The sequence below is a fragment of the Hyperolius riggenbachi genome, chromosome 7 (genome assembly GCF_040937935.1).
Source record: "Hyperolius riggenbachi isolate aHypRig1 chromosome 7, aHypRig1.pri, whole genome shotgun sequence".
Classification (NCBI taxonomy): domain Eukaryota; kingdom Metazoa; phylum Chordata; class Amphibia; order Anura; family Hyperoliidae; genus Hyperolius; species Hyperolius riggenbachi.
This window is the reverse complement of record NC_090652.1, coordinates 9,874,712-9,899,679: the sequence shown is the minus strand read 5'-3', so window position 1 is coordinate 9,899,679 and position 24,968 is coordinate 9,874,712. Positions and strand designations below refer to the sequence as shown.

General features: G+C 44.7%; 1 protein-coding gene across 1 annotated transcript in view; it reads right to left on the bottom strand.

The window, feature by feature from the left end:
- The window catches only part of AXIN1 (axin 1), a 168,540-nt gene extending 145,246 nt beyond the window's left edge, over positions 1-23,294 (bottom strand). The window contains exon 1 of the mRNA XM_068243572.1: positions 23,238-23,294. The gene's annotated coding sequence lies outside the window, so the exon portion shown is untranslated. The remainder of the gene's footprint in view (positions 1-23,237) is intronic.
- Between the last annotated feature and the right edge of the window lie 1,674 nt (positions 23,295-24,968).

Sequence of the window (24,968 nt, the reverse complement as noted above, 5' to 3'; positions counted from 1 at the left end):
ATTGTTGGGTGGCAGTGACAGGGGGTGATTGATGGGTGATTGATGGGTGATTGACAGGTGATTGACAGGTTATCAGGGAAGATAGATGCATACAGTACACAGGGGGGGGGGGGTCTGGGGGGGGGGGGGGGTCTGGGGAGAATCTGAGGGGTGGGGGGGTGATCAGGAGGGGGCAGGGGGCAGGGGGGGGGATAAAAAAAAAATAGCGTTGACAGATAGTGACAGGGAGTGATTGATGGGTTATTAGGGGGGTGATTGGGTGCAAACAGGGGTCTGGGGGGTGGGCAGGGGGGGGTCTGAGGGGTGCTGTGGGCGATCAGTGGGCGGGGGGGGGGGCAGATCAGTGTGTTTGGGTGCAGACTAGGGTGGCTGCAGCCTGCCCTGGTGGTCCCTCCGACACTGGGACCACCAGGGCAGGAGGCAGCCTGTATAATACACTTTGTATACATTACAAAGTGTATTATACACTTTGTAGCGGCGATCGCGGGGTTAACATCCCGCCGGCGCTTCCGTATGGCCGGCGGGATGTTACGGCGGGTGGGCGGAGCCAGTTGCCGGGGGAAGCGCGCGTCATCAATGACGCGATCGCTCCCCCGGCATGCCTAAAGGACGCGCCGCCTGAAGGCGTATTGCGGTCCTTTAGGCGTCCACTTTGCCGCCGCCCATGGGCTGTGGGCGGTCGGCAAGTGGTTAAACAGGCCCCTGTGCGTATGTCAGTCAGTGGAAGCAAGTTCCTCTGGTTCTAGAATGCAAGGCCTTCAGAAGTCCTCCCTGCCAGCCTGGCTTCAAATCTCGAGTTCAGCCAGCGATTAGGATCTGCTGCGCCATCAAGGCCTTCCCCTCCCTGGCTGCTGATTGGCTGTCACAGAGCTCTGACAGAGCAACAGGTGGTGATCTCCAATCCCTTCCATCTGACATTACAAAGCAGCTCATTCTGAACATCTGGAGATGTGCTCAGATAGTCCTCCTCTCTCTACACATTCCAAAGCATTAGCAGCACAATGGGCTAGGCTTAGAGAGCGCACATCATACCTTACAGATGACAAACGCTTGCATGCCCCTAATATTTGTGATAACGCATTCCTCTCCCTGGAGAACAAGGATGCATTCTGTATGCCATAGTCTCATGTAAGCTGCTGACTGATGCCGACCTGGGCTGCATTCCACACGGCACTGTGCACACAGGACAGGAGAAGGCAGCTCAGAGCCAATGCACAGTGCTGGCTTCCTACATTATTATGTATATAGCACTGACATCTTCTGCAGCACTTTACAGAGTACATAGTCAGGTCACTGACTGTCCCCAGAGGAGTTCACACTCTAATCCTACCATAGTCACAGCCTAATGTCCTACCATATTATTATTATGTATTTATATAGCACTGACATCTTCTGCAGCACTTTACAGAGCACATAGTCATGTCACTGACTGTCCCCAGAGGAGTTCACACTCTAATCCTACCATAGTCACAGCCTAATGTCCTACCATATTATTATTATGTATTTATATAGCACTGACATCTTCTGCAGCACTTTACAGAGTACATAGTCATTAGAGATGGCTCGAACCTCCGATTTTCAGTTTACGAACCTTGAACGCGAACTTCCGCAAAAGGTTCGGTGTGCGCAAACTTTAGCGAACCGCAATAGACTTCAATAGGGAGGCGAACTTTGAAAACTAGAAACACTTATGCTGGCCACAAAAGTGATGGAAAAGATGTTTCAAGGGGTCTAACACCTGGAGGGGGGCATGGCGGAGTGGGATAGGCGCCAAAAGTCCGGGGGAATATCTGCATTTGAGGCAAAGCAGCGTTTTAAAGGTAGAAATCACATTGAATGCTAAATTGGAGGCCTGAAGTGCTTTAAAACATCTTGCATGTGTATACATAAATCAGGGAGTGTAATTAGAGTTCTGCTTCACACTGGCGCACCAAACTCACTGTGTAACGCACCGCAAACAGCTTTTTGTGTAGTGACGGCCGCGCTGGACTGGTGCGCACCGTGGCGGGAGTGCAGGCCATGGCAGTTTTCAAGCCCATATGGTCGCCGGGCTGAGGAAGCTCGATGACAGAACAACAGTGAGGCCTGGTGCACACCAAAAAACGCTAGCAGATCCGCAAAATGCTAGCAGATTTTGAAACGCTTTTTCTTATTTTTCTGTAGCGTTTCAGCTAGCATTTTGCGGTTTTGTGAAGCGTTTTTGGTGTTGTAGATTTCATGTATTGTTACAGTAAAGCTGTTACTGAACAGCTACTGTAACAAAAAACGCCTGGCAAACCGCTCTAAAGTGCTGTTTTTCAGAGCGGTTTGCGTTTTTCCTATACTTAACAAAACGCCTCCCGCTCTGGTGTGCACCAGCCCATTGAAATACATTACCCTAGCGGATCCGCACCCACAAGCGGATCGCAAACCGCAGCCGAACCGCTCTGGTGTGCACTAGGCCTGACTGTCCAGCTGATTGAGTTTGGTCTGATCACAATGAAGCAACAACCTTATTATCTTTGGTGTGCCCCCCCCCCCCCCCCCCCGAGACACTCATTTAGCCGGCGGTCATTGCTTCATTGTGATACGCAAGCCCCTTCACCGCAGCAAGGTAACAATCACGAAGGGCAACTGACACATGTACGTCTCTTTTGTTTTGCTGTTGCAGCTGCAGTGCAGCCAGAAAAATTAGGCAGGCATGTACACGCAATTATGCAATGACTAGTTTTACAAATGTGCAGCTGTCACACACACCCACAGGTGCCGTGAACAGGTGCAGCGAGTGACTGGTATATAATATAACACTGCTTGCGGTCATGTAGGTAGGTGCACTACTGAACAGGTATGCAGGGATTGGTATTTCAAATGTGCAGCTGTCACACACACAGGTACCATGAACAGGTACAGCGAGTGACTGGTATATAATATAACACTGCTTGCGGTCACGCAGGTAGGTGCACTACTGAACAGGTATGCAGGGATTGGTATTACAAATGTGCAGCTGTCACACAAACAGGTACCGTGAACAGGTGCAGTGACTGGTGGTATATAACACTGCGTGTGCTCACGTAGGTAGGTGCACTGAACAGGTAGGTATGCAGTGATTGGTATTACAAATGTGCAGCTGTCTCACACACACAGGTACGTGAACAAGTGCAGTGACTGGTGGTATATAACACTGCGTGCGCTCACGTAGGTAGGTGCACTGAACAGGTAGGTATGCAGTGATTGGTATTACAAATGTGCAGCTGTCACACACCCAGGTACCGTGAACAGATGCAGTGAGTGACTGGTATATAATATAACACTGCTTGCGGTCACGTAGGTAGGTGCACTACTGAACAGGTATGCAGGGATTGGTATTACAAATGTGCAGCTGTCACACACACAGGTACCATGAACAGGTGCAGTGACACTGCGTGCGCTCACGTAGGTAGGTAGGTGCACTGAACAGGTGGGTATGCAGTGATTGGTATTACAAATGTGCAGCTGTCACACACAGGTAGTCACTGAATGTGCTGGGCCTGGCAGTGGCACAGTAGGAATTACCAAAGGGGCCAAGGTCCCACCAGCAGCTGCGACTGACTGACAGGGCTGTATATGCAACACAAGTGTCTGTGGGACACACACACAAAAAAAATAGATCACAAGAACAACATTAGCTCTCAAAAGAGCTGTTGAGGATGAGGAGTGCTTTAGCAATAAGACCAGCAAGAAGGAGCAACCTAACAAGCCTAACACAAGAGCCTAACTAAGCTTTCCCTATGTCAGCAGCCAGGTTCTCTCCCTTCTCTAATTACTGCAGCCCCACACGAGTGAGTGAAAAGGCTGATGCTGCCTGCGTTTTATAACGGAGGGGCTCCAGGAGGGAGTGTAGCTTGATTGGCTACCCTGTGTCTGCTGACTGTGATGTAGAGGGCAAAGTTGACCCTAATGATGTAGTATAGGGGGCGGGTCCAACTCGCATATAGTTTGCGGTTCACCGCGAACACGAACCACCGAAGTTCGCGCGAATACATTTGCATGCGAACCATTCAGGCCATCTCTAATAGTCATGTCACTTACTGTCCTCAGAGGAGCTCACAATCTAATCCTACCATAGTCAGTCTAATGTCCTACCATATTATTATTATGTATTTATATAGCACTGACATCTTCTGCAGCACATTACAGAGTACATAGTCATGTCACTGACTGTCCTCAGAGGAGCTCACACTCTAATCCTACCATAGTCATAGTCTAATGTCCTACCATATTATTATTATGTATTTATATAGCACTGACATCTCCTGCAGCACATTACAGAGTACATCGTCCTGTCACTGACTGTCCTCAGAGGAGCTCACAATCTAATCCTACCATAGTCATAGTCTAATGTCCTACCATATTATTATTATGTATTTATATAGCACTGACATCTCCTGCAGCACTTTACAGAGTACCTAGTCATGTCACTGACTGTCCTCAGAGGAGCTCACACTCTAATCCTACCATAGTCATAGTCTAATGTACTACCATATTATTATTATTATGTATTTATATAGCACTGACATCTTCTGCAGCACATTACAGAGTACATAGTCATGTCACTGACTGTCCTCAGAGGAGCTCACAATCTAATCCTACCATAGTCCTAGTCTAATGTCCTACCATATTATTATTATGTATTTATATAGCACTGACATCTTCTGCAGCACTTTACAGAGTACATAGTCATGTCACTGACTGTCCTCAGAGGAGCTCATAATCTAATCCTGCCATAGTCATAGTCTAATGTCCTACCATATTATTATTATGTATTTATATAGCACTGACATCTCCTGCAGCACATTACAGAGTACATAGTCATGTCACTGACTGTCCTCAGAGGAGCTCATAATCTAATCCTGCCATAGTCATAGTCTAATGTCCTACCATATTATTATTATGTATTTATATAGCACTGATATCTTCTGCAGCACATTACAGAGTACATAGTCATGTCACTGACTGTCCTCAGAGGAGCTCACACTCTAATCCTACCATAGTCATAGTGTAATGTTCTACCATATTATTATTATTATTATTATGTATTTATATAGCACTGACATCTCCTGCAGAACATTACAGAGTACGTAGTCATGTCACTGACTGTCCTCAGAGGAGCTCACAATCTAATCCCACCATAGTCATAGTCTAATGTCCTACCATATTATTATTATTATGTATGTATATAGCTCTGACATCTTCGGCAGCACTTTACAGAGTACATAGTCATGTCACTGACAAATCCTCAGAAAAAAATGCATCGTAGGTACAGGCCTTTAGTGACTGGACAGGCCAACGATTAGGGCAGGCAGTGGTGATGGACCACCAAGAAAAGTCAGTTACTAGATGCAGACTGAAACCAGGAGGAGGAAACCAGATACACCTTGCTCAGGCGCTGAGGCAAGCCTACGTCAAAAACAGCTGCCTGGAAATTTGACCGCACGGTAATCCCGATATTACAATATTTGTAATTGCCAATCTACTCTGTCACTCCTGATCCACTCATGAAAATCAGATTTCTCGAATGTATAAAAGAAAAAGCTTTCATTTTCTCTGTACAACCTTGTTTTATTGAAATGCTGTAAATTTGGAACATTTTATTGTATCAAAGGGGCAACACACGATACCATTTTTTAAATATCTGTTCAATCAAATCGCAATTGACTGATTGTAACATTTCAAAAATCTGACCAATGTACCACACACCTGTGTTCAATTTTTCCTCAATTAGGATAAAAATGATTGGAAACTGAGAAAATTGCTTGGGTGTGTATAATGATAAATTGACAATCTACCACACACCATTCAATTTTCATAAAAATGGATCAGAAAAATCCACCACACCAGGTTGACTTTTATCAAGTAAAAACGTGAACTCCAATCGCATTTCTCGCTCCAAAAAAAAAAAGCTTTAGAATTTTCGGGAAATCCGATCTTTTTTATCGAATTGTAAAATCAGATCATTTTATTGTATCGTGTGTGGCCACCTTTAGATCATTTCCGCAGTAAAGATTCAGACCATTAGGCTTTCGTCACATCTAAAATTGAAATTGCTGACGCCTCCAGTGGTTTATGATTTTTTGCACGATTTTTTTAGCGCCTCCCGGCACTCACCTGCGTGCTGCGATTTTAATAAAGCGCTTTTGCAGAGCGACTCTGTTTCTTCACTTCCTGACATCAGTCAGGAAGTGAAGTCTTTCAGCCGGAAATGAATACATACAATGGGGCCGTGCTAACTCATAGCACGGCCGCGCTAGCGTTTTGCGCGCGTTATAACTCGCGTAACGGTTTTCGCGTGCTTACACGAGTTTCTAACGCGTGAGTTAGCACGGTTTAGTGAATCAACCTCAATGTATTTATTCATGAAAGCGCTGGGGAAATCGCTATACAAAACGTTTCTTCAAGCGCTTTGCGATTTCCCTATACCTTCCATTGAGGCAAATTGCCCTAAAAATGGTACAGGCAGCGCTTTGCTGAGCGGAAAGCAGACGAAACACGCTGATATGAACACTACCATAAGGAATCATTGCACAAGCGCTTTTAGGGCGATTTTGAAAATCGCCGGCGCTTAAAAAAAGCTGAAAACACCCTAGGGGCTTGATTCACTAAACCGTGATAACTCAAATATCACACCTTATGAAAAAATATCACACTTTATCAAAGTTATCACACTTTATGGAAAGATATCACACCTTATCAAATTTATTACACCTTATCAAAGTTATCACACCTTATCAAAGTTATTACACCTTATCAAAGTTATTACACCTTATGGAAAGATATCACACCTTATCAAATTTATTACACCTTATCAAAGTTATCACACCTTATCAAAGTTATTACATCTTATGGAAAGATATCACACCTTATCAAAGTTATCACACCTTATGGAAAGATATCACACCTTATCAAAGTTATCACACTGTAAAGGATAGCGGAGATGCCGCCGCATGGGCAAGCAGCATGGCGGCCATCTACGCGTTCCAGGTGGCGGCTTCTGCCGCGCAGCTACATGCTGCTGGTTCGCCTGGTCCTTCTAGTGCACACAGATTTAGAGCGACGCACTCGCGCGCCAGGCGACAGGACCTTTATGCAAGTAAAAGGGGAGTCAGCTAATCATGCCGGTCAGCTGACTCCAGCTATGCTCCGGATTGGCTGAGTGACTGGGGCGGCGCTGTGGAGCGCTCTGGGTATTTATAGGACTTGCCTGTCAGTTGCAAGCTGTCTGCTGTTGCGAATGCTTACGTGTGAGCACTCAGACCCTAGTCAGATCTTACAGTGTGTTAGAACCAGCCGGAGCTGGGAATTCCCACTTAGTCAGATTCCGTTCATAGCTTTAAGTACTATTATATTGTTAGACTTGTGTACCATTCTTTAGTCTAGTTCCCAGGTGTTGAAACCAAGGACTTCACACCTAGATTAGGATATTGCTATATCGCTATTCTACATCTGTTAGTCTAGTTCCCAGGTGTTGAAACCAAGAACTTCACACCTAGACTAGGATATTGCTATATTACTACTGTATTATCTGTTATGATCTCTCGCTCTCCTGACAACTCTCTTGCTTACTGATTCGGTACTTCTGCCTATCTGATTACTGTTGCCGACTCTGCCTATACCTAGATACCGAATCAGTCTTCCGCCTTTGTACTGTATCTGTCCGTTTGTTGCTGACCTTGCTTGTCTGACCTTTCTATCCTCACTAGTGGGTCTTACCACTAGTGAGGGAATTCTTAAGGGCTGTCACCTAACCCTTAGGTGATCAGTCTTGCTGTACTGTCTGTGACACTCGTTCCCTCAGGTGTCTGTTAGCTGCAAATAGTGTCTGTTGATCACCTGCCCTTCAGGAGATCATCTTGCAGCACAGTCAGTGGTCCCTGCTCCTCAGGTGTCCACTGGCTGTAGTACTATCTGAATTCCCTGCTCCTCAGGAAATTCTTGGCTGCAGTATAGTCTGTATTCCCTGCTCCACAGGGGATCCTAGGCTATTGCTTAGTCTTGATCACCTGCCCTTCAGGTGATCATACTCTCTATCACCGTCAGTGGTCCCTGCTGCTCAGGCGTCCACTGGCTGCAGTGCAGTCTGAATCCCCTGCCCCTCAGGGGATCCTTAGCTGCAATATTGTCTGTATCTCACGCTCCTCGGGAGATAACTTCTCTCATTACTGTTGCACCAAACACAATACCACATTAGGTGTCCTGTGTCTAGCTATACTCGTATTATTGGTGATTCTGCAGATCACCACATAATCAGGTATAGCATCTGTATTATTGGTGATACTGCAGATCACCAATAATCAGAAAAATCTGTGTTGCTGACACCAATCGTTACACACACCTTATGGAAAGATATCACACCTTATCAAAGTTATCACACCTTATGGAAAGATATCACACCTTATCAAAGTTATCACACCTTGTGGAAAGATATCACACATTACCAAAATTATCACACCTTATGGAAAGATATCACACCTTATCAAAGATATCACACCTTATGGCAAGATATTACACCTTATGGAAAGATATCACACCTTATGGAAAGATATCACACCTTATCAAAGATATCACACCTTATCAAAGATATCACACCTTATGGAAAGATATCGCACCTTATCAAAGATATCACACCTTATCAAAGATATCACACCTTATGGAAATATATCACACCTTATCAGAGTAGCACAGCGAGCACTACGTACCCGCTGGGGATCAGGGCAGGACGAGTGCCATTGCCAATTAGCAGGCATAAGTTTGTAGCGCTCACTATACTACTTTGATAAGGCGTGTTAACTTTGATAAGGTGTGATATCTTTTCATAAGGTGTGGTATCTTTGATAAGGTGTGATATTTGAGTTATCACGGTTTAATGAATGAAGCCCTAGGTGTGAACAAGCCCTTACACACACTTCTTTCTAACAGGTCCTCTTTGTATTGCAAAATAGTTTTGGGAGCAGTTATCCAACCTTTTCACATTCTCTTTAGACAGGAAGCGGAGTCGTCCTTTAAATATTTTGCCCGTCCTGACGCATGGCGTTGGTTTCATGTGGGCTTTTGGTTAGCGGAGTTATAATAAACACTTGGCTTTCCACCTCTGCTCTGTGTAGGTTTGACGGGCAGGTGAACGTCCGAGCGTCCTTCTTTCACAGAGCATCCCCTGTGCGCTGCAAGATTCTGCCTCACTCTTCACTAAAAATAAACACAGGAAGTTTGCGCTGTAACAGTGAAAACATCTTCTTCCCCCCTGGCTTTCTCTTCGTCTGAGTATATTTACCTTCCTGGGATGATCTCATCCTGAATATTACAGTCTGGGCTACGGCCTGGGCTGCATACCAGGTATGCGCAGAATAGAGTGTACATTGAGGAGACTTCCAGCGAGATGGCAGGAAAACAGGAGGCTGGCAATCAGGTACGGCTAGAGACAAGCTAAGCACTAAATCCCCCCGGGGAACATGTCATTATCCGCTCTAATGACACACTAAATGCACAGAGAGATTTACATTTTGAGTGGGGCTGTAACATCCAAAAATAAAAAACTGGCAAAAAAATAGTGACTCAAAACTATATGTAGAATCTTTTTTTCCCTAAAATAGGTCCTCATTTGTTTTCTTTTTACCTGGTCCGGTTGCCCTTGCCTAAGTGCAGGAACCATGCTTGATTGTGTCAAGCGTATCTTATCTCAGCATGCAAATAACAGAAAGTGTCTTATTTCAGATAAAATAAGGGCACTATGACCAGAAAGTAGGGCCGATTTCCACTGGGAGCCGCGGCCATTTCTGATCTGGCCGAAGCTCCCGTTGTGCAGCGTAGCAGCAGCCATTGTATGCACAGCTTAGGATTTTGCTGTTACAAACCTGAACAGAGGGACAGGAGTGATTATTTCCTCAATCTCGCAACTTGGGTATAGGCACACGATTACCTGAACGACATTTGGTGATGCGTGGTGATAACAATTGTCACAGCAGACAGGATTTTTAAGATCTTCAACGACTCCTGCGCAAAGTACCGCGATCTGAACTCTTGTTCGTGCCAGTCATCTGCCGTCCCGCTTACTCGCCCGCAGGAAGATAGGTCGGGGGAAGTATTTAGCTTAACCCTAGCCACTAACCAGTGGGGAAATCTTCTGTGAAATCTCCAACCCTGCATCGCCAGAGAACTCTGGGAATAAAATCACTCCAAATACAGCTCACTGAAATTATTTTCCCATCCGCTAAAAAATACCTCTTCAACACTTTTGACTTTATTTTTTAACCACAATTGGATTGAAGGGTTTTCCACCATTTCCATAAATTGTCTTTTCATCATGAATGCCAACAAAACAAAAGGAATGAACATAAACAATACAGCTTACAGTGTCACGAAGCAAGCAGGTATTGTGAGGACTGACCATAATTTGCAGAAATACTGACACTGAAACAGGAACAGTAGTGTGCAAAAGTATTTAAAGAGGAGCTGTTAGGTATAAGGTCTCAGAGAAAATAAACACATATATCAGTAGCTAAAGATTGGCTGTACTTACATTACATATGCATTTCACTGTCCACGTTTGGATTTCACAGAATTTGTATATAGTATATGCAGAGATAGATGCTCCTGACAGCTCATGGCAGGTTCCATGTTTGTGAAGCCAAATGTGTCGTCATGTCCTGCCTGCTTCTGATCACAGATAAGCTCGTTCTTGAACAACACAGTGTGCAGTGAATATTAATGAGCCATGTGGCTAGGAACAATAGCTGACTCCTGCAGTGTACTCTGCCCGGAGATTTATCAGTGCTACGCGCTGGACTGATTACACAAGCTGCTGTAACGTCTCATTAGCAGCCGAGGGGAGGGCCCCAGAATGCTTTGCAGTATGGTATGCGGCTTGCGTCTTCTTAAGAATAACAGACTTGCTGATAAGCACACATCAAAGGTAACTGAGATTTTTATCTTCACTAATTGCTTTTGGGCTTCCTTCTAAACTGTTTAACACAGGAGAATAGAGGTTTAAATTAGCTTCTGCAGCCTGACAGTTACTCTTTAATAAAAAACATAAAGTGCATAATTGCAACCACATGCACCGCAAGCTATGTGCAACAACCAGGAATTGCAGTGATATATACATATATACAATGATGCAAATAAGATGCAAACATATGCGAACCACTTACACAGCAAATATATACAGGTGATCACCAACCAATCGAGAACGTACAATCCAACCTATTTAACTAATAACAATGAATATATACAAACATACAAATATATGCACAGTACCATAGCACAGCACAGTATCATATATAGCACAGTATCATGGGGAACAGGCAATGACAAGTCATAACAGAGTATCAGGGTCAGCAATGGGTTATCATATACAGGAGAGGTACAGAGGAATAAACAGAAGCAGAGTCAGGACAAGCAAAGGTTCAGCAACAGGTTATCAGATCAGCAAACAAGAATCAGGGATCATAATAATATAATAATAATCTGAACATTTGTATAGTGCTTTTCTCCTGTCGGACTCAAAGCGCTCAAGAGCTGCAGCCACTGGGACGCGCTCAAGAGGCCATCCTGCAGTGTTAGGGAGTCTTGCCTTGAACTCCTTACTGAATAGGTACTTGACCTAGCCAGGATTCGAACCCTGGTCTCCCATGTCAAAGGCAGAGCCCTTAACCAGTACACTATCCAGTCACTATCATGGAGCAGGAGTGTCCAGGAACTGAGAACTACAGGGGATGCGGTTCTGGCAATTGTTTGGAGGAAGAGGCAGTCTTTATATGTAACAGGAAGCAGCTGGTGGTGAATTATCAAACTTCCATTAGAGGCCTCTGCAGGCAAGGCTAAGAACTGCAAGTAATTATACAAAATGACAGGCCACCTGCTGGTGGATAGTGGAAGTCAATGCCATAAGTTCACAACAGAGTCATCAACAGATGTGGATTGTGACATACAGAGAGGTTAAAAATGAGTGACTATGAAATAGAACTGTTGGAGTCGTTTACCAATTTGGGAAGTGTTGTTATCACAGATGGTGGTGCAGGAGATGAGGTGAAAAATCCAACAAGGAAAGCAAAAGGAACATGTATCCAGTTGTGACCTTTATGGAGAAATGAGAACATCTCAAAAAGGACAAACGTTCACATTTTTAATTCTACTGTGAAGGCAGTTTTTTATACGCAAGTGAAACTCGGAAGGTCACACCACCTCTTACGAGTTACCACGAGAATCCAGATCTTTATACCCATGTGCCTACGAAGAGTACAGAGAAATATTAAATGGCTGGAGAAAGTGACAAATGAGGAAGTGAGGAAAAATACCAACCGAACACCAATAGAAATTCAGCTTAGGAAAAGGAAGTGGAGTGGGATAGGCCACACCCTCAGTAAGGGAGAGGAACCTATAGAAAGAAGAGCCCTAGGATGGAATCCACAGGATCCAGAACGGGACAGCCTCAGCGTACTGCTGCGTTAAAGAGCGCTGGCTTCTTTCTAACTCAGCAGTACGCCGTGTGGGCTAATACTGGTGGACAGCATCTCAGATTGTGCCCCACTCGTTTTCCTTGTATGGGCTGTTCAGCCAACCTTGACTGAACACACTTGTTTGCCTCCGAGGAAGCGACCTTTGGCCGTGAAACACGTGTCAGGCAATTTTTGGTTCTGGAATTGGATATCTTATTCATATGACTGCAATCAAGTAGAATAATATTTATGAAGAATTAAAAAATGTATGTTGTTCCTTTAAAAACCCCTTCTGGACTGTTTTGTATTTATCTACTTATATATGTGGTTTTTTTTTTCTGAGACTGATATCTAACCTTAACCACCATGCCCGCAATCCAGCCACAAAAAAATGAAAAATATTGGGCACTGCCCAATATTGGCGGCCGTCATAGACATCTATATAAATATCGGCTATGGGTGGGAATTCAGGCACCGGGCACGTTATTTATCATATTTCTGCCCATAATCGATATTAACATGGGCACCTGTGGTGGCACCCAAATTTCCTTCTCCCTTCAACAGGTGCAGTCAGAGAGATCAACAGGATTATTTAGTTGGGGAGCACGTTCATCCTCTCCCCCTGTCTCTCCCTCTCTCTTTCCTTCTCTCTGTCTTTTACAGGATTGCAAAGAAAAGCGCTCTATACGCACAATTATCCTTTAAAGGGGTTCTTCCGCGAAATAGGAAAAAAATAAAAAGTGGTTTATTTATAAACTATTAAAAATCCTCTTCAAATAGTGCGAAAAGTGTTTTTTAAAAATGAATAGTTTCATCAAAGTAACACCTAATGTAATCAGTGACGGATGACGCCAGGGAGGCTAATCCATTTGTTAGGGGTGTTTTTTTTTGTACTATAATATCACAAACATAACTGCTGCGTACCTAGTTGACAGTTCTGTAGTCCATTGCTGTCAGGAATGGCTCTTACAATTAGAATAACGGCTGTTATCTCCCGGAGCTCTGCGCAGTTATTTATTTTAGTTTCACGGAGGGAGAGAGAGGACCCCGGAGCAATGAATCAGGCAGAGGGAGATCAGCTGATCAGTGAGAACGTAGGGTGTCTATGCAGAATCCTCTAGCGAGTGATCTCTTTGTCGCTGCAAGATTTATTGGTTTGTGTTGAGTTCTCCAGGCAGCTAAAAGTTAATAAGAAAACACAAACCCATAAATCTTGCAGCGACAAAGAGATCACTCGCTTTCAGGAGATAAAGAGGATTCTGCATACACGCCGTAGTCTGGTTGCCGGGCAATGACGTCAACAAATTACGTTCTCACTGATCAGCTGATCTCCCTCTGCCTGATTCATTGCTCCGGGGTCCTCTCTCTCCCTCCGTGAAACTAAAATAAATAACTGCGCAGAGCTCCGGGAGATAACAGCCGTTATTCTAATTGTAAGAGCCATTCCTGACAGCAACGGACTACAGAACTGTCAACTAGGTACGCAGCAGTTATGTTTGTGATATTATAGTACAAAAAAAAAACCCCTAACAAATGGATTAGCCTCCCTGGCCGACATCTGTCACTGATTACATTACGTGTTACTTTGATGAAACTATTCATTTTTTAAAAACACTTTTCGCACTATTTGAAGAGGATTTTTAATAGTTTATAAATAAACCACTTTTTATTTTTTTTCTATTTCGCGGAAGAACCCCTTTAAAGTGAGCCTATATCCAACTCCATACGGCAGGAGTTATACATTTGGCCCGCCCCTTTCTCCTTCACTAAGCCAAATGCCACCAACTGTAGTAATGTGATATTGTGATTAAAGCACACCGGTCTAGTGTACCTGGCCAATGGGACCAACTTAGTAAGAGGGGAATGGGTGGGCACTTGGCACAATGTAAACGTAAGTCTCAATCCATAAATAATTGAAAACAGGATTTCTTTAACAACTTAGGGACCACAGGCTATTTTTTACAAATTAGGCCACTGCAGCTTTAACGGCTCGCTGCAGGGCCGTACAACTCAGCACCCAAGTGATCCCCCCCCCCCCTCTTTTCTGCCCACCAACACAGCTTTCTGTTGGTGGGCTCTGATCGCTCCTAAGATGTTTGTTTGTTTTTCTTTATTTTATTTGTGTTAGGTTTTTTTTATAAGTACCGGTATCTCTCTTTTTTTAAATATTTTTTCCTTATCCCCGCCACCCAATGACAATGATCAGCTGTCATAGGCATCAGCCTATGGGCTTGATTCACTAACTCATATCACAGTTGTTTTCACGCACGTTTTCGTGTTTGTGCGCGATCACAGTGGATCCAGTAACAGGTTATTCATGATGGAGTCCCGGAGTTTAATTGTGTGGTGTTGCTGTACGGTGGGCGGCTCTCCTCCAGCTCTGCTCTGTAGTGTTCCAGCACTCAGCCGGTGGATCCGGTTACATGTCATTCATAATGGAGTCCCGGAGTTTAGTTGTGTGGTGTTCCTGTACGGTTGGGGGCTCTTCTCTAGCGCGGCTCTGTAGGGTGACGTTCCAGCCAGTGGATCTGGTTACAGGTCATTCATGTCCCGGAGTTTAGTTGTGTGGCGTTCCTGTACAGTGGGCGGCTCTCCTCCAGCTCTGCTCTGTAGTGTTCCAGCACTCAGGTCATTCATGATGGAGTCCCGGAGTTATGTTGTGTGGTGTTCCTGTAGGGTTGGCGGCTCTCCTACAGCATGGCTCTGTAGAGTGACGTTCTAGCCGGTGTCTATGGATCCGGATACAGGCCATTCATAATGGAGTCCTGGAGTTTAGTGTTATGGTTTCCTGCACAGTGGACGTCTCTTCTCCAGCATGGCTCTGTAGGGTGACATTCCAGCATTCAGCCAGTGTCTGTGGATCCGGTTACAGGTCACTCATGATGGAGTCCCAGAGTTTAGTTGTGTGGTTTTAACGATTGGTGTCAGCAACACAGATTTTTCTGATTATTGGTGATCCGCAGTATCACCAATAATACAGATGCTATACCTGATTATGTGGTGATCTGCAGAATCACCAATAATACTAGTATAGCTAGACACAGGACACCTAAGGTGGTATAGTGTTTGGTGCAACAGTAATCAGAGAAGTTATCTCCCGAGGAGCGGGAGATACAGACAATATTGCAGCCGAGGATCCCCTGAGGGGCAGGGGATACAGACTGTACTGCAGCCAGTGGACGCCTGAGCAGCAGGGACCACTGACAGTGTAAGAGAATATGATCACCTGAAGGGCAGGTGATCAGGACTAAGCAATAGCCTAAGATCCCCTGAGGAGAGGGAATACAGACTATACTGCAGCCAAAAATTCCCTGAGGAGCAGGGAATTCAGATAGTACTGCAGCCAGTGGACACCTGAGGAGCAAGGGCCACTGACTGTGCTGCAAATGTGGTCACAGGTGGAGAGAGTGATTATGACTGTACTACAGCCAAGGATTCCCTGAAGAGCAGGGAATCAGACTGTACTGCAGCCAGTGGACCCCTGAGGAGCAGGGACCACTGACTGTGCTGCAAGATGATATCCTGAGGAGCAGGAGATCAACAGACACCACTTGCAGCTAACAGACACCTGAGGGAACAAGTGTCACAGGCAGTACAGTAAGGCTGATCACCTAAGAGTTAGGTGACAGCCCTAAAGATTTCCCTCACTAGTGGCTAGACCCAATAATGAGGACAAAAAGGTCAGACACGCAAGGTCAGCAACGAACGGACAGATACAGTACAGAGGCGGAAGACTGATTCGGTATCAAGGTACAGGCAGAGTAGGCAACAGTTATCAGATAGGCAGAAGTACCGAATAAGTAAGCAAGAGAGTAGTCAGGAGAGCGAGAGATCATAACAGATAAACAGTAGCAATATAGTAATATCCTAGTCTAGGTGTGAAGTCCTTGGTTTCAACACCTGGGAACTAGACTAACAGATGTACAATACAATAGTACTTTAAAGCTATCAACGGAATCTGACTAAGTGTGAATTCCCAGCTCCGGCTGGTTCTAACACACTGTAAGATCTGACTAGGGTCTGCGCGCTCACACGTAAGCATCCGCAACAGCAGACAACTGACAGGCAAGTCCTATAAATACCCAGAGCGCTCCACAGCGCCGCCCCAGTCACTCAGCCAATCCGGAGTATAGCTGGAGTCAGCTGACCGGCTTGATCAGCTGACTCCCCTTTAACTTGCATAAAGGTCCTGTCGCCTGGCGCGCGCGTTCATAGCTCCTAATCTGTGTGCACTAGAAGGACCAGGCGAACCAGCAGAATGTAGCTGCGCGGCAGAGGCCGCTGGCTGGAACGCGGAGATAGCCGCCATGCCGCTTGCTCATGCAGCGGCATCTCCGCTATTCTTTACAGTGGTGTTCCTGTACGGTGGACGGCTCTCCTGCCCGGCTCTGTAGGGCGACGTTCCAGCCGGTGGGACCTGTTACAGGTCATTCATGATGGAGTCCCGGAGTCTAGTTGTGTGGTGTTCCTGTACGGTGGACGGCTCTCCTCCAGCGCGGCTCTGTAGAGTTCTAGCACTCAGCCGGTGGATCTGGTTACAGGTCATTCATGATGGAGTCCCGGAGTTTAGTTGTGTGGTGTTCCTGTACGGTTGGCGGCTCTTCTCCAGCACGGCTCTGTAGGGTGACGTTCCAGCCAGTGGATCCGGTTACAGGTCATTCAAGATGAAGTCCCGGAGTTTAGTTGTATGGTGTTCCTGTATGGTGGGCTGCTCTCCTCCAGCCGGCTCTGTAGGGTGATGTTCCAGCACTCAGCCGGTGTCGGTGGATCCGGTTACAGGCCATTCATGATGGAGTCCTGGAGTTTAGTTGCGTGGTGTTCCTGTACGGTTGGCGGCTCTTCTCCAGCGTGGCTCTTCTAGCGTGACGTTCCAGCCGGTGGATCCGGTTACAGGTCATTCATGATGAACCGCACATAGCCTTGTAAACGCTTCTCAGCAGCTGCTATTGGAAAGCTATGTGGCCTCGAGGTCACTTCCACAGCTTAAAGATCACATAGAGAAGTTACGCACATGGAATAACTTATGTCAAATAGAATGACCTTGCGGCCTTTCCATCCCACTCTTTTTATTCTAAACTCACGTATTATTTAAAGGCCAACTGCAACCTAACATTTTGGGGGTTTTGAGCTTTAGCTAATGGGGAACAATTAAAGGGAAACTTTAATGCAAAATTGAACTGCATCCCAATCAGTAGCTGATACCCCCTTTCCCATGAGAAATCTTTACTTTTTCTCTAACAAATCATTAGAGACGTCTGTGTGGCAGATATTGAGGTGAAACCCCGCCCACAGTGTGATGTCAAGGCCATGGCAGTTTTCCGTCTGGGAACCTTGTTGCATTGTGGGAGATAATGGCTGTTGCTGACTGCCAAGCAAGCAGTATCTGTGTGTGTATATATATATATATATATATATATATATATATATATATATATATATATATACAGGATCTTCTCAAAAAATAGCATATTGTGATAAAGTTCATTATTTTCTGTACTGGTAAACATTAGACTTTCATATATTTTAGATTCATTACACACAACTGAAGTACTTCAAGCCTTTTATTGTTTTAATATTGAGGATTTTGGCATACAGCTCATGAAAACCCAAATTTCCTATCTCAAAAAATTAGCATATTTCATCCGACCAATAAAAGAAAAGTGTTTTTAAAACAAAAAAAGGCAACCTTCAAATAATTATGTTCAGTTATGCACTCAATACTTGGTCGGGAATCCTTTTGCAGAAATGGCTGCTTCAATGCGGCATGGCATGGAGGCAATCAGCCTGTGGCACTGCTCAGGTGTTATGGAGGCCCAGGATGCTTCGATAGCGGCCTTAAGCTCATCCAGAGTGTTGGATCTTGTGTCTCTCAACTTTCTCTTCACAATATCCCACAGATTCTCTATGGGGTTCAGGTCAGGAGAGTTGGCAGGCCAATTGAGCACAGTAATACTATGGTCAGTAAACCATTTACCAGTGGTTTTGGCACTGTGAGCAGGTGCCAGGTCGTGCTGAAAAATGAAATCTTCATCTCCATAAAGCTTTTCAGCAGATGGAAGCATGAACCCACTTTTGAACCAGAAACAGCGGCAGAAGCGCCTGACCTGGGCTACAGAGAAGCAGCACTGGACTGTTGCTCAGTGGTCCAAAGTACTTTTTTCGGATGAAAGTAACTTTTACATGTCATTCGGAAATCAAGGTGCCAGAGTCTGGAGGAAGACTGGGGAGAGGGAAATGCCAAAATGCCTGAAGTCCAGTGTCAAGTACCCACAGTCAGTGATGGTCTGGGGTGCCATGTCAGCTGCTGGTGTTGGTCCACTGTGTTTTATCAAGGGCAGGGTCAATGCAGCTAGCTATCAGGAGATTGTGGAGCACTTAATTATGTATAAATGATTTAGTCAGTGTTTGCCCATAAAAGCTTTCCTCTTCCTGATTTACATTCTGACATTGATCACGTGGTGACATTTTTACTGCTGGCAGGTGATGTCAGTGGAAGGAGAGGCTGCTTGCTTTATTGGCAGTTGTAAACACCTGTAAACAACTGTTATTTCCCACAATGCCTCAGATTACAGGCAGCGGCCCGATACAACTACCAGCCATCATTATCGACATCTAAATGAGCAGGGCTGCTGTCTTCCAGCAACAACTGATTGTATGGAAATGTGCTACGTTGGGTAATTTGCGCACCCTGCTGACTGCGATGACATTGTTCCTGTAGGAGGCAGCCTGTGTCAGACGTTAATTGAAGCCTGCCTTTCGCTACAAATCTGCTTTCTGCCTTTTTTACAAAGGAGGGCATTTCTTGTAGATGTGATCTTGAAGGAACAATTACCTGCTGCCTACATGATTTGCCTTCAGCAGCCATACAGATCTTTTCAAATCATAAATGCCATGTACGTTAGTAATATTGTATGCAGTCAGTTTGAGGGACGTTAAGACCTTTTACCTGAATTTCAATACTGGCCCTGCATAAAAGCAGCCTTCTCTTAACGCCTTAATTTCAAACTTGTGAAAGTGTTTTTAAAGAGGAACTCCAGTGAAAATAATGAAATAAAAAAAGTGCTTAATTTTTTACAATAATTATGTATAAATGATTCAGTCAGTGTTTGCCCATCGTAAAATCTTTCCTCTCCCTGATTTACATTCTGACATTTATCGCATGGTGACATTTTTACTGCTGGCAGGTGATGTCAGTGGAAGGAGATGCTGCTTGCTTTTTTCGGCAGTTGGAAACAGCTGTAAACAGCTGTTATTTCCCACAATGTAACAAGGCTCCCACAGTGTGATGTCAGAACCATGGTCCTGACATCACACTATGGGAGGGGTTTCACCACAGTATCAGCCATACAGCGCCCCCTGATGATCCGTTTGTGAAAAGGAATAGATTTCTCATGGGAAGGGGGGTATCAGCTACTGACTGGGATGAAGTTCAATTCTTGGTTATGGTTTATCTTTAAATAAGCTGTTAAGATGGCCACTAACGGTCCAAATTCTAGCGAAAAATCGTTCAGGCGATCAAAAATTCTGATCGGATTGGTTGTAAATAATCTCAGTTGATTGTCTCCGATAATCTCCGATTGGATTTTTGTCAAACCAAAATTTGGATTTTCTTGGTGGTTGTGATTGATAGGAAGCAAAGATTGGTTCGATGAAGGTGTAGTGAACAATTTTTATTCCGATCAGAATTCTGATCACAGAAATCTGATCGCTCGAACACTTTTTCGCTAGAAGTTGGATCGTTAGTGGCCACCTTTAACCTAAAAATGTCCACAAACTGCTAACCCACTGTACCCCGACCCCACCCCGTCCCATGTCCCCCATTCCCCTTGCGTTGGCAATGCCTGTATGAATCTTGGTCATGCCAATAAAGCTATCTTTGATTTGATTTATAGATACAGGAAGTGTTTCTGCTAAAGCCAAGATAGTAAAGTATGGTCTGGCGTTATAATTAACGTAAAACTAGGTATCCTGATAGTCGGATATTCTTTTACATGGAGTAGCCTCTTTTACATGGAGCTATCTCTTGATGCTGAACAGTTGTTATCAGCTCTGATTTACATTATATTGCTGTATTTCCCACCTCTCTCATTTCCCTGCAGAGCAGCACAGATGATGACAGAGACCTGCATGCATTATGCCAGGAGCCTCTCTTGGTTCTGTGACACAGTTAGGATCCTCACATCAAGAGCAACATAAATCAAGGTAAATCTATTTTCACACCTCTGTCATGACTGAGTGCCTGGGCTTAACAAGAGCCCTGCGGCCCGATACATGTGGCTTCCCCCTGCGAGAGACAATGCTGCTATGTCAAGGCTCTTCTATCCTGCCAGTACTGAAGTATGCTCAAAGCCTTTTATACAGTGACCTGGGTGTCACTCTCCCAGCATGCCTTCCTGTGCCCCAGGAGTCCACCCGGGATGCTTTACAGACCAGGAATGCATTGAACTCTGCTGATGTGCACACATGTACTTACACAGTGCGCACACACACTGTACACACTTGCACACTGCACATAAACGTGCACAATCAGACACATACTTACACAGTGCACGCACACACACACACACTTACACACTGCACATACACGCGCGCGCACACACACTGCATGCACATACATACTGTATACACACACACACACCCTGTACACACACACACTACACACACACACACTGAACATACACACACATACACACACTGCACATACACACTGTATACACACACACACACACACACACTGAACAGGAGGCGGACAGACTCTGCATGCAGGGCTCTGCATTGTCTCTGAATGCAGATATGCAAGTATTGCCGCCACATGAGGGCCAGACCAGAACCTCTGCAGAAGTCACTCCAATTCATGGCGAAACTTATAGCCGGTACCCTGAACAGGAGGCGGGGAGATGCTGCATGCAGGGCCCTGCATTGTCTCTGAACTTGTCAGATATGCAAGTATTACCACCATATGAGGGCCAGACCAGCACCTCTGAGGAAGCCAGTCCAACTCATGGCGAAACATGTAGCCGATACCCTGAACAGGAGGCGGGCAGATGCTGCATGCAGGGCTCTGCATTGTCTCTGAACCCGTCAGATATGCAAGCATTGCAAAGTTTTCCCTGCACTTTCTGACACTGAGCTCCGCTAGTGCCACTTTGTCTTAGTACACAAGAAACAAAAGAAATGTGACAATACCAAAGCATTTGTAATTGCAACATGTGGTTTCTGACATAAATGCAGGGGTGCCTATACCTTTGCCCATCACTTTGGCAAGTAGGTATCATAAGGGAAGAACCACTGTAATTGGAAGGAAACTCAATATCCAGCTTCAAAATGTATGGACAGATTCCCAGATTTTTCTATCATTTTTCTTAGGTTTATAGTGATGGAGCAGAGGAGTCAGATAGGCACCCAGTATAACAAGTTAGAACTCTTTACTGAAGAAAAACATGCAGCTATATATATATCATACACCCCCATCAGGAAATTCAGCTTACTGAGAACAGAGGGGAACACAGAATGAATACAAGAAATCACAATACCATAGAAATCTTCCCCTTATTCTACAGACAGTGACATCTTGTGGTAGCTTTTCTATATTGCATTTTAAAGTAATTCTGTTGATATTGCCAACATATAGTAGGTTTGCTTTAAAAAGTTTATTTTTAAGGCCTCTTTCACAGTGCGACATTAAAGAGAGTCTGAAGCGAGAATAAATCTCGCTTCAGACCTCATATATAGCAGGGGCACGTGTTGCTAAACCGCCGCTATCCCGCGGCTTTACGAGGGTCCCTGTCCCCCCAAATCCCCTCCGTAATGCGGGGGAGCGCTTCCTGGTTGGGGCAGGGCTAACCGCCGCAGCCCTGCCCCACGCGCGTCTGTCAGCGCGTATCTCCGCCTCTCCCCCAGTCTTCCTTCACTGAGAGGGGCGGGGGAGAGGCGGCGATGCGCGTCTGATAGACGCGACTGGAGGCAGGGCTGCAGCCGTTAGCCCTGCCTCCAGGAGCGACCAAGCCTGCGACCAAGTGTCGCAGTGGGGGGTTTGGGGGTGAAGGGACCCCCGTTTAGCAGCGCGTATGCGGCGGTTTAGCAGGGGCACACATGCCCCTGCTAACTATGAGCTCTGAAGCGAGATTTATTCTCGCTTCAGAGTCTCTTTAAAGTCGCACATTATAATATATAATAACGCGGACTAACGCACAGCAATGCAAAGTCTGTGCAACATTCCCAGTGCACACATTGCGTTTGTGTGTAACGTGTAGCGTTATTAGAAAGTGCTGCATGCTGTGCGTTATACATGTTATTAGCTGTGTTGGACTGTTTGCACATGCTCAGCAATAACTTGGAGACATACTTTTCATCGCCTGTAATTTATACTATATATGCTGTATGCGTTGGTAAAGCTGCGTTGCGACTTTTTGGCCGCGTTGCGTTAATTTGCAATGCGACTTTAACGTCGCATCAAACTGCAACGTCCCACTTTGAAAGTAGCCTAAATATTTTAAATTAAATAATAATAATAAATGGGGGGGGGGGGGAAGTTTGGCGGCTTTCGGGTGGGGCTGCCTAAGGCCTCTTGCACACTACATGTGTTTACGATTTTTAATACCATCCGATTTTTCATTCCAATTAAAAAACGTAGTATGCAGTACTTTTTTAATCAGAATCAAAAATCGGATCGTACAAAAAATTGGAGTCACATGTAGTGTGCAAGAGGATGATTTTTTTCTACCCAAGTGTATAATAAATATGCTAAATTCCATCCATGTCTCTCATATTGTGCTTTTGCATGCATTTTACCTCCAGACTGATGGCACCCAGCTCCATTGCTTTAGAATTCCAGTTCCAGGCGTTACATAAATCCTTCCCAGCGCGTTTCAGCTGCTGTTTTTGGCAATTTTATTCAGTACTTTTACAAAGTTATTGCTTTCTTTTCTTCTGAACTTTATTCCCTTGTTCTTTATTTTTTTCTTTTCACCCTTTCTCCTCCGGAGATGCGCAAGTTGTTGGAGAAGCGCAGGCGGAGGTGAGGAGAGGCTAGCCAAAAACTGCGTAGGAAGAACAATAAGATTAGGACAAATCAATCTATAGAACACAATTTAGTTCAGTTTTCATTTATACATTTAATCAGCTGCTCCGTTTACATATAATAGCTCCTGAATGGCCATATACTGCAGCACATCAGGACAACCGACACAGAGAAATGACTGTAATTCTCTCTAAGGCGATGCGTCTCACATTTTGAGGTTAAAGTGGTCTGAAAGTCAGCATTTCTACTTTGCTCTAAAATATTCCTCACAGCTTGAAAGCTACTATCCCAGCATTTTTTTTAGCAGAACATCACTGAAATGGTTAAACTTTGTCCTGCTATTCAGCTTCAAATCCGCATCCAAACTTGAGATAACAGTATCTCCAGTGTTGATAAATTTGTCTGTAACAAGTAAAAACACTTTCTGAGAAGCTGTCTCTGCTTCAGGCACACACACAGTTCAGAACAACTCATTAGAAGATTTTAATATATAATTAAAAGCAGTTGGAATAAAATGCAATAGAAGCTTTCAGGGCAAGAAAAACTACACGTTGGAAACTTGTAATTTGTAGACAGGCAATATTACGTGTGCACAAAAGCAAATATGATAACTGTATGAGCAATAAAAAGTAGAAAAAACACATTTTTATTGGATGTTATGTCAGAGTTTAGGACAACTTTTAATTCAGCATAGTTATTTTGAAGGTTTACTTATCTTCTAGACTTGGGGCGCACATAACAGATCATGAAAGGTCGCGTTTTCTGTCATGTGCGGGGTTTTCTTGTGTGCGTTTTTAGTGCATTTGCTTTCTTTTTACACATATGCGTTTTTCTAGCGTTTTTTTATTTGATTATGTGTGTTTTTGATGCATTTTTGAATATCATGCAACAAAACCAGCATTTTTAAAAACCCACGTATATGCGTTTCTTCATGCCGGCCATAGACTTCCATTAGCAGCAAAAATGCAGCGTTTTCCGCAATGCTTGCGTCTCTGCTAAGTGTGCACCTAGTCTTAGAGAGAATCTGAAGCGAAAAATAATAAAAAAAAAAACAAACAGATACCTAAAGAGGGGGAAGGCTCTGGTTGCTGATGAACCTTCCATCTCCTCTCACGGTCTCCGCGTTCCAGCACTGGCTGTGGAAGTCTTCGGGCCGCTCTGTAATGCGCATGCGTGAGAGAACGCGCACACGCACAGTATGGAGCGGCCCATCTTCACGAGCACTCGGGCTCCCGAAGACTTCCGAAACCCCCCGCAGCAGCAGAGAGCAGTCTCCCACCCATACACAAAATTTTGAGTAATTTTTCATAGTTACGTTTCTGCCATTGCGATCAAAATTGTAATTACGAAAATTACGGAAAATGTAGTGAAATTGTAATTACACATTACGAACATCACTGCTTTAACTTTCTAACTTAACCACTTGACAACCATAGGCTTACACCCCCGTAAAGACCAGGCTATTTTTCACAATACAGGGCTGTGCAGCTTGGGCAGGTTGC